We start from the raw sequence: 11,463 nt of genomic DNA on the forward strand, positions 1-11,463 counted from the left end.
TGTAGGCAAAACATAGTGCTCATGGCACATATCAGCTCAGTCTATTCACTGTAGATCTCCTTCACTGAAGGGGAAAATTGTGCTGTTTACTTGACATAAGTGATACTATACATAGCACAATTTGTGGTGCATAACTTGTAAATAAAATAAAATGATCCAGGAGTCTATATAAAAAATATGGATAGTTGTTTTAAACTTTAAGCTTTACAAATATATAAGACAAACTAGACGTTACTGATAAAATGTGCTTGCATAGTTAATAGAGGTCCAATCATTTATACACAACACAGCAGGTGGGCTCTGTACTCCCGCTTCCTGAACCCAGTGTTGTTTTCAATGGAGCCTGTTTGCTTGTTTATTTCAGCTTAATTCGGGTTCTTGGCAGCCCATGTTAGTGTGATTCTTAAACTCACATGCCGAGAGCTGAGCCATGGTAATAAGGGAGTAAACAGATAAGCTTAGGTAGGCCTGTGCCAGAAAAAAAGGCCAGGGAAAGGCAAACAAGTCAACGTTTGGCTTCCATTTAATCATTTAACAGTCAAATAGTGGTTTGAGTGCTGCCGTAGTTCAAAGACATACTTTAGCGTTTGCAGCTCATACTGTAGTGGATTTTATATAGCGTATAGAATCTAGCATTCTGTAGCTAGTTTTACACATTTTACAGCTTCATATATGTTGATTCATTCTACAACCACTGAATTAGGAAATATCGAAAGAGACTGTTCAGACCTGGTTCAGTCTTTAAGCTCCTGTAGCTGCTTTCCTACTTCCTACTTAGCATGTGTTTATGTACATAAGGTTCACCCTCCCTCAGGTCTCTAGAGCCTCTCGGTGCGGATGTATTCCGTGATTGAATGCAGCACTTCTTCGTAAAGGTCACCTTTTTCAGTTTATTTGGGCTGGACAGAAATAACAACATTGTGTAATGATGGATCGTGCGGTAAATCTGCAGCACTTTTAACAAAGCTTGTCATGCCTAATGAAAAAGCCAAGCGAGACAGTGGCAAAAACTCCCTGAGATAAAACAAAGATGCAATTTGAAGAAATTTGTTTGAGATGAAATATGTTTTGGGAAACCATTATCATGTTGTTGCCACAGGATAGTGGGATTACGAATAATTACAGTATACGGGTGTAAAGGAGTAAGGATAAACAGTACTAAGTGCTATGAAATGGATGTTCATAATGTACAAAGTGTGAATAAGTGTCCTGTACTGAGCACCGGAAACTCTAGAATGGATGATTACATCCAAATCTACAGTATCTACATTTATTATCAATAGATGTAACATTGCATTTTGGACATAAACTGTTTTTAGGAAGTACATATATTTAGACTCTCTGTTGTATGTTGGATTGTCTACACCACAAGTGAGTCAGTGTGCTGAAGAAGTACATCAGGATATTATGCAGTGTACTGACCTCTTAGCATACTGCTACAGAACACTGATAATGTTCAAATGCTAATAAATTCAGTTTGCTTTTCAAAATGTCTTACAGATAGTATAGTTTAAAAGCCTGTAGCGAACAATCTTACACTCTCAAACAATTGCTCAAAAGGTTATACTTCAATTTAAACAATATAATGAGGTGAATAAGTGAACAACTGAGGTTGTATTATGTGCCATTTTGGTTGAGGAAATTCTTTGTTGGGATAAAAATATCAGTCATAGGACTAATACCAGAGTGCTGGATCAGTTAAGTGAAAATAGAAATAACATTAAAATGTTCTAGTACACAGATAGTTAAACTTCAGAACACACATAGTCTAATGAGCAGGCAAATCAAATGGCCTACACGGGGAACCCTGAAACAAAGATGAAACAGGATTCTGGGTGTATCTTTCTTATATCACTGGCTTAAACATGTAATAAATTCTCTGGAAAAGAAGCTATTGGACTAAATTCCAGTATCAAGCTTGATATTCCACCGCACTGTTGAATTCTCAAATCTTATTTTTTTTATGCTAGCAGTTTTATAAGCAATCTCTCATTTACTGGAAAACTTTTTTTTTTTTTTTTTACAAATATATTCACATATATTACAAGTCTTCAGTGTCAGTGCTTTGTAGGTTTTTTTCTGTAAAAAAAGCTTGCAAGATTGTGGATTTCGTGCTTCCTGGGTTCTCAGGTACAAAAGACGTATCGACCATTAGATACCATGTTATAATAAAATGATTGAGAATGATTTCTCTGTTACAGTAAAATTACCTTGCATTATAATAATAATGTCTCTAGAGTCAGAATACAAAAAAAAATTAATCTCTTCTGGAAAAAGGCATGAATATACCTAGCTTTCTTATATTCTAGGTCATGACTTTATGTTCTAAATGTTTAGTGTTGTTGTTGTTGTTGTACCTGGGAAAAAGGTTGTGTGATGTTTTTCTAACAAAGCTGAGAGAATAGAAAGTATAGGAAAAAAATATTTGTCAGTAAAATTAGTCACCTTTCAGGCTTTGTGTTTCAGCCGACACGTGGGTAAATTAGATGGACGAGGACCATGCATGGAAATTTTTTTCTTATGCACACTGGAAAGAATGCAGATGATGTTCTATGGACAGAGCACATGAAGTGCTGTATAGAATGGAATCAAAGGAGCATTGTGGGAAGTAGGGCACCTTTAATACTTATTTGCACATCCTGATGGCATGTCTGTAAAGAATTTTTCCAAAATGTTTGCCCACACCAGCCTGAATTCGTATTTAATGTCATCATTAACAAGAAAGTGGCCTGGGAAATGTGTAACATGTCTTTGTTTGTATGTGCAGCTATTAGGTACACTGCAGCAGTTGGCTCGTAAATATTCAAGACATTCTTTTTGTGCACGGTCATGTTACTTGTTCCTAAAGTACTGCATAAGTGTCAGATCTCTGGGGAATTGATTCCTGACTACAAACCAAAAGAGGTGTTTAATTCTTAATTCTCAGTGGTTCAAGGTGTCGATTCTTTTTCACTAAAAAGCCTGAAGACATTTGTTCTTGGCTGACAGGAGTGGAACCTCAATATGGTCTTTTTCTGTTTGGCCCTTTTACCTTAGGTTTCGATGTTTTGTGCATGCTGAGATTCTTTTCTGTTCACCATGCAGGTGAAAAGTGATTGAGTTACCATCCTGGCAGCTTGAACCAGTGTGGCTTACCAACTTTCGACTTCCCCTACAAAATTAACAAGATCTTTCCACTACCTAAAGCATAAAGACATTTGTGACACAACTACAAACCATTAAATATATATCTATTTATTCTTCAATAAAGAAAAATCTGCAGATTATTTTGGTATAGGAAAACTCTTACTCTGTGTACACCATTGTTTTATTTTTTTAATAACAGCATGTTCCATCCTGTCCAATCATATCAGCCTGGCATTCCAACTATGGTGCATCATATATTCAGATAAGCAATGTTTTAAAGAGAGATTAACAAAATATACCCTTTATCTCATTAAAACACAATCTTACCAATTTAGTGTATAGTACATTGTAAGAAATCTTTTACTTGCCTGCAAATGTAATTGTATTTATTTTTACAGAAATAAAAAAGTGAAAAACACCAGCGAAAAACCCTTGTAGATTGTTTAATGGTTGTAATGGTTATGACAGGAATCGCATTGTTTAAATGGATTCTGTAATGGTCCTACTGGCAATTTGTTGCCTTTGATTGGTGGCATGTTATGTCTAGTGGATACCATTTAGGACCAAATTAAACAATTTTGATCACATGTTGGTTTCTACTGGACACCGGTACAGGGATACCGATACAGGGACTATCATTTAGCATGAGGCATGTAGCATTCTACGTTTCTCCACTGGTTTCTATGGTTGATGGTAATGACTTAATGATTTATACAAACTTAAAAAATGATGGGAAATTTTCTAATGGTTTAAATGTTTGATAAAAGGATGGTATTTGTAATGGAATATATTAGAATGTGTCTGATGGTTTCTTTTTTTTTTTGCAAGGTTGTCATACAGAACGCAGTAAAATTCTTTTTTTACATATCCCATTATACAGCACACTTAAGTACATACACTTGAGAGCCTTGCTCAAGGGCCCAATAGTGGCAGCTTGGCAGTGCTGCAACTTAAATAGCCTGACTACTGATCAGCAACACAGAGACTTAGCCCTTGAACCACTGTTGGCGCTATTGTGTACAACCACAGCAGTGCACACAAACCTTACTGGTTTTCATTGTTTCGAACAAGTTCCTGATTTCCTGCTTGTATTTTTCCTCTGTTGTGTCAGTTAGCTTTGCCTTTGGCAGTATTTGGACTCTGCATACCACATGATGTGATAACAGTTTTCAGAGGGTTACTGTTTTTTCAGGAAACCACAGTCTCAACTGTTTTTCTCATCTTCCTGTCACATGGCTTGATGTCACATGGTGCAAGATGATTACATGCACACAAAATGAGATCTTGTTTCACATATACAAATAGAAAAGTGGACTTATGTATTGTTCTTAACCTGACTTTTAAATCGTCTACTACACAATGACTTTTTTTTTTCTTTTCATTCTTTTGAAATGAAGAAAAGGAGTAAGAAAACACCTCTGAGGGTGAGCTTGTGACTTCCCTATTATGACTTCCTCTCTTGCAGCTGTGGAAAAGTACTGAGTTGCTGGGCCCGGTAGAGGAACACTCATATTTGTCTGTCTATAATACTTTCATAAAAGAGATGTTGTATATCCCCACATGACTGCTTCCACACTAGCTTGATCTTATTGTTGTTTTCATTAAGTCGGCAAACTGCTAGGAATTTAAAAGTGACAATATATTGGAACTTTATTAATGAATATATTTAGGTTTTAAAAAATCCTTAAAGGAGAAAAAGTCATTGTTTAATGTCCCACTTTGTTTAGAGTAAATCCTGGCCTGAATAGTAGAAAGATATTAATTACTATAAACTATAAAATCAATAGAATTTTAGTCAGTTTGTATTTAAAATAAAGAAATAAACATCCCATGTCACATGCTGTACAGTAAAGTAAAGGTTAAACTACAATTTAGGAAGTGCTGAACTTGCTAATGTGGAAGGCAAACAATGTGGTTATATTAATTTTCTTATCGTTTTTATTTTAAAGAGTATTTTGAGTTCTCAACAGTGATATCATGTAAATGGGATGGTTTTATTTGTCTCTGTAAAGCTGCCCAAAGACATTGTCTATTGTTTAAAGCACTACACAAATGAAATTGAATTGAATTGAATTATTTGACTAACAACAACAGTTGTGGCTGGGTATTTTCTGAAACGACTTTAATAATAGTATTTGATTGTTTTTTGTAGTAGAAAACATTATTATGCATTATGACATATAGCCTAGAAGCTGCGATTTCCAGTTTAAATGCATATCCAGTTTAGATATCTTTAAATAGCATACTCACCTGACATACTAAAGTAATACGTTTCACAAGTTGGAAGTTAAAGCATTTCTGGATGAAACAATATACATTTCTTGGAAAATTGTCACCTTGTTTATAGCTTTGATAGATAATAGCATGTACTATTGTCATCAGGCTCCCATAACATTGTGTAAATGGTACAATCTAATAAGATAAGATATACCTTTATTCATCCCACAGTGTGAAAATTTCTAATATGAATGGCTGTCAGAGCACAGCTACAAATGGGACATAATGAAAACACGTGGGCTGCTTTCAGATCTATTTTAAAACACAATGCACAAGCACTAGATGGCTGCTTTAAACCTTAAAAGTTCATGTTTCCCATCAGGGCAGTTGTGACCTGTAATTCACACAGGGTTACAGCTCTATGACCGGGTGATCATAAAAAGTTGTATCATTTAGAATAAGACCTGGCAGTTTTATTTACTGGATAGAGATTCAGTTATGTTTTGCACAACTGTAAATCGTGGTAAATCATTTAAGATAAATTTCTACCATTATGTATAAAAGCAAACAACAAAATTGAAGTGAGAAACAATTAGAAAGGATTTAGGGAAATAAAAGAAAACAATGGTTGCATGTGTGCGATCTTTTATAATGGGGCATGCGACTGTGGTAAGAATGAACAAATCACAAAAACAAACCAGCTTATTATGCAAACACCAGGCCTACAGAATGGTGACGCATGGTGGTGGCAACATCATGCTATAGGGCAGCATCTCTTCAGCTGACAAAGAGAATTATGTATAGCGCCAAAAAAACAATGTTTTATGACACAACACCCTCAGGCATTTGTAAGACAGCTGAAGAAATATTTCCCATTTCAGCAGGACAATAACCCAAGGCATATGTGCAGGTCAAAAAAAGATGCATGGGTTCAGAAGATTATAAAATGACCCAGTTGGAGCTCAGAAATAGATATTATCAACAATCTGGGGAATGACTCGAAAGCACTCTGCATAAGAGTTCCTCTCACAATCTGATTTAGCAATTCTGAAATGAAGAGTGGAATTGCCAAAACAAGGTTGGTCGGCATTACCAAAAAAGACTGAGTGCTGTATTACAAGCAAAATGTACTTTAATGCCTATTAGTTATGGGTTGTGCACACTTTTACAACCAGGTTATTGTTTTTATTTTCCCTTATTTTATCTATTGCTACCTATATTACCTATTTTTCAGGTAAATGTTTTGGTTGGATCTGAGTTGGATAAAGATCTGAATGGAATTATTTTGTTATCAGTTTTTATAACACATAAACAGGTGGTTTATGTGTTTTAACAGGTGGTAAAATGTTATTATATATTTGAAAATCAACAGTCTTGAACATTAGACTGTTGTCTTGGTGATTAGGTTGGATAGCTAACTTGTCATAATGTAACCAAATTAAACAACTTGCTGCTAATTGATTTCACTGAAACCTACCAAGCATGCAGAAACGGTATTTTATTGCAATATACTCCAAATTATCCCAATTAATTGAATTTATTTATTGACTTAACTGACGTGTGTGTGAACAGCCACAAATTCTGTCGGTAAACTCTCAAGTCAATACAGTTCAACTGACTGATCGTTCATCTTTCTCTGTCTAATTGTGATGCATAGACGATAATTTAAGTACTTTGTGTGTAAATTGTAAGAGTTATCAAATGTACAGTCAGAAAATGGAAATTTACAAATATATAATTTATGGAACAACAATTTTGATTGCTTTTATAAACTGGAAATGGGCTGAGTATGTGTAGCATGCAATCTTACCCCATTACTTATTATGCTTCAACCTTTAATTAGTACTTATGTACTGTACATAATAATACACATTCTAATGCAGTGACTAAAATATTGCTGGTGAAACGATAGAAATGGAGAATTCTTTAAAATTATGGTTTGAAATTTTCTGTGGCTTCATGACAGCCCATACCCAGGTCTGTAATAATACAGCCTTAGAGCAGTGGTGTCCAATCTTTTCCACAAAGGGCCAGTGTGGGTGCAGGTTTTTATTCCAACCAATCTGATAGTAATTGAAAATGAAAATTGTTAGATTTAAACAGGATTTGGTGTTGCTCTTGCTTGGTTGGAATAAAAACCATAATGTAGACTGATATAAGAGCTGGTGGCCAGCAAAAGTGTGGGGTGTTTGAGCAAAGGTAAAGAAAGAATTATAAATGTATATTATTTCTATTCACTTATTGAAAAGGAAGGAGTTTCAACATGCATCTATTTCTTACAGTCCATGGTTAGAATTTGCTGTATTTTTTTTTTATAAGTAGAAAACAAAAACCATGAAAAAGACTTGGTTATATACTTGTGAATGGTGATGTTTGATGAAGTTAAATGATTTAAATACATTTAACAGTAAAATGTTGTCTCATGACATACAGTAATGTGAGCTGTTTTTCAGAATCATCACCATGTGTTTTTGTCTCAGTAATTAAAGTGATTAATAAATGATATTGACTTTGCTTACATGTTAGGATACACTATGTATTTAGACATTGCACATTCCAATTGTGTAGCAAAGTATGCATTTTAAATGAGAAATTGTATATTATGTTTAAGTTCTACATTGTAAGTACTGCATACAATATTTACTGTTATTATCCAGTAGATTCTTCAAAAAGCTTGCGGTATATTTTTGAGGATGTAGAGTATATGACATTATGCATGTATATAAATACAAAATGTGCAAATGCTCTTGTACTCTACAAGATAGAACAGCAAGCCTTTAGGTCAAATTAGTCAAGTCAAGTCAAGTCAAGTCAAGTCAAGTTCCTTGACTAATTACTCACCTTACATAAGACTTTATCTGCACACAGCTGAACATTTAGGATAACTTTCTAAGATGAAATGTACAATCTAAACGTACAGAAGTCAGCACTTTGGATATACCACAACATTCACAAACATTAGTATCTTGAAAGAAGATTCCAGGAATGCCTCTTGTTCTGAAAATACAGTAGATTGGTATGTTCTGAAAAAGAGAAAGACATATATTACAGTTTTGTTTTCCTACTCTGTATAAGTCTATGTACATTGGCACAGAAACAAAATGTTAAATTTTTTTTCCCAACTTGACGTCATGATTGCAAATTTGTAAGGATTTGCATGAGCCAAAGCATAGGAAAACTTTCAAATGGTAAGGTTAGGGTGAAAGTCAAAGTTTTTGTTTGTAGCCTTTCTTGACTGAAATCTACAGTTTATAAATAAAATACATGTATAATATATTTTGTCATGTGGGCTTGTTAATTATGAACCATGATTGACAGCACAAATTGGAATTTTGAAGCCAAGCATTAAAAATAATCATAATAATAAATTGTGAATATTGCAATATCCTGGGTATGCAATTGAATTTAGTTTATTTGGATTTCTATAGCACTTTTTACAATTCACACTGTCTCAAAGCAGCTTTACAGAATGTAATAATTATAAAACATTATTTACCTATTTAAATCTACATGTATTTATCCCAGATGAGCATGCCTGGGTGACTGTGGCAAGGAAAAACTATCTTAGATGGAGGAATAAGGAAGAAACCTTAAGTGGGACCAGACTCAAAAGAGAAGCCATCCTTATTTGGGTAAACATCGGAGAGTAAGAAATATCTTGAGCGCTGGAGTGTGTGATTATGGGTAATGTCCTTTCTACAGTCTTATACAGTCAGTTGAAGTTGTGGAACCAGATGCTCCTAAACAACTTATAAATTATCTCAACAACATGTATGTATGTATGTATGTGGTGCTATAACAACAAGATTTCATAAACCTGTTCATCATTTGCAGCCATTTATTTGCAGTATAGAACATGTTTAATCATATATTGTTATGCAATAACCTTTGCTTGTTGCATGATGAATAACTCTTCTCTGATCATCCAAAGAAGAATTGACAAACACTGTATACACTCAATTAAGCTCAAGTTAAAGACCAGTTATGCTTATAAGGTAGATATGTAAAGAGTGATCTATTGGCGACGTACTGACTTTGTCACTAGATTTGTGACTTTTTCAACCACTTTAGTGACAATGTTAAAAACATTAGAATAAAAACATGTCAAGCATAATTTTATATAATAAATAATGTTTGTAACTATCTCACTGTTGAGAAGTCACTATCAGTTCACTAAACACCAGTATCAAGGGACTAATAACTGTTCATTATTGTTCTGGATGACCAACCCCTTATCAGCATTGTTGTTGATTACATAACTAATCACCCAGAGATGACAAAAGTGCACACATCCTTCACTTAAATAGAAGTAGAGATACTCATGTTTTAAAATACTCTGGTAAAAGTTGAAGTACTGATTATATTTTTTACTTAAGTTGAAGTGAAGAAGTTTGGGCTCTGCCATGTACTTAATAAAAAGTAGCCATTACTACCACCGGTTTTAGTGTCGCGCTGGTAACTGGACGCCATGTCATATTAATATTAGTGTTGTCACTCGATTAAAATATTTCATTATTTTATCTATAGATTCAAATAAAATATTGCTCTTACCTGTACAATCACAAATTTTTACGTTTGTTTTTGCTTTATAAGGAAAAAAATGCCACAAAATGCGTCGACCCTAGAAGGTTAATTGCCGGAGTTGTGTTTTTTATATCTAAGTAAAGAAAGAATGTCTTTAATAAACGTATGTTGTGCTGAAGGTTTTAATCTCGCCACTTTAATATACAGTACAGACCAAAAGTTTGGACACACCTTCTCATTCAAAGAGTTTTCTTTATTTTCATGACTATGAAAATTGTAGATTCACACTGAAGGCATCAAAACTATGAATTAACACATGTGGAATTATATATGGAATTATATACATAACAAAAAAGTGTGAAACAACTGATAAATGTCATATTGTAGGTTCTTCAAAGTAGCCACCTTTTGCTTTGATTACTGCTTTGCACACTCTTGGCATTCTCTTGATGAGCTTCAAGAGGTAGTCACCTGAAATGGTCTTCCAGCAGTCTTGAAGGAGTTCCCCGAGAGATGCTTGGCACTTGTTGGCCCTTTTGCCTTCACTCTGAGGTCCAGCTCACCCCTAAACCATCTCGATTGGGTTCAGGTCCGGTGACTGTGGAGGCCAGGTCATCTGGCGCAGCACCCCATCACTCTCCTTCTTGGTCAAATAGCCCTTGATGCCTTCAGTGTGACTCTACAATTTACATAGTCATGAAAATAAAGAAAACTCTTTGAATGAGAAGGTGTGTCCAAACTTTTGGTCTGTACTGTACTTTTTCAGCCGTGCAATGACAGGAAATAGGTTAATGGACGGCGTGCAATGAGAAGAAAAAATATTGACATGTCACGAAATAGATTAAAATTAAATTAACAGCCCGTTTTGAAAATGTACAAAGTCGAAAGTACAGATATTTGTGTGATAATTGTAATGGGTGAAAGTAAACCCATTAAAGTTATTCGAAAAATAAATAGTGAAGTAAAAATATTGCTACCAGAAAAATCTACTTACGTACAGTGACAAAGTACAGAATTTGTACGTCGTTACTTCCCACCTCACAATCACAGATGATTATTGTGTCCCGGCCTTGCACTACTTATTTTTAATTTTTAACAAAAAGGCAAACAAAACAAAATAAATAGAAATTTAAGACCTGTATCTGTTGCCTCTGTGCTTATTTTTCAAATATTCTTGATAGAAATGATAGTATTTTGCCAATAGATAAATATTTTGTGGCCTGAAATTATTATGATAATTATTTTATTCTATTCCAAATATCATCAGTAGGAATTAATGCTCAATATAACACATGCAAATGATCAGCGAAAGAAATCTATCAACAGTAAAAGGAAGATGCAAAATCCTTGCCCATGATGCCATCTGGAGACTTCTAAAAACCTTCTGAGCATGCATGCAGTACTTTTCTCTGAATATTGTTTTTTTTTATTATTATTATTATTAAATTATAAGAAAATATAATAAAAACAAAAAAAATATGAGAATAAACTTTAAAAGTATAGATGTGAATAGACAAGAATATAAACAAATAATTATATTGTTTTTGTTTTAGTTAAAAATGCATCTTTTTTTTGCAAACTTTAAAGTCTGAGTGA

This window comes from Silurus aristotelis (assembly GCF_946808225.1).
Source record: "Silurus aristotelis genome assembly, chromosome: 28".
NCBI lineage: Eukaryota > Metazoa > Chordata > Actinopteri > Siluriformes > Siluridae > Silurus > Silurus aristotelis.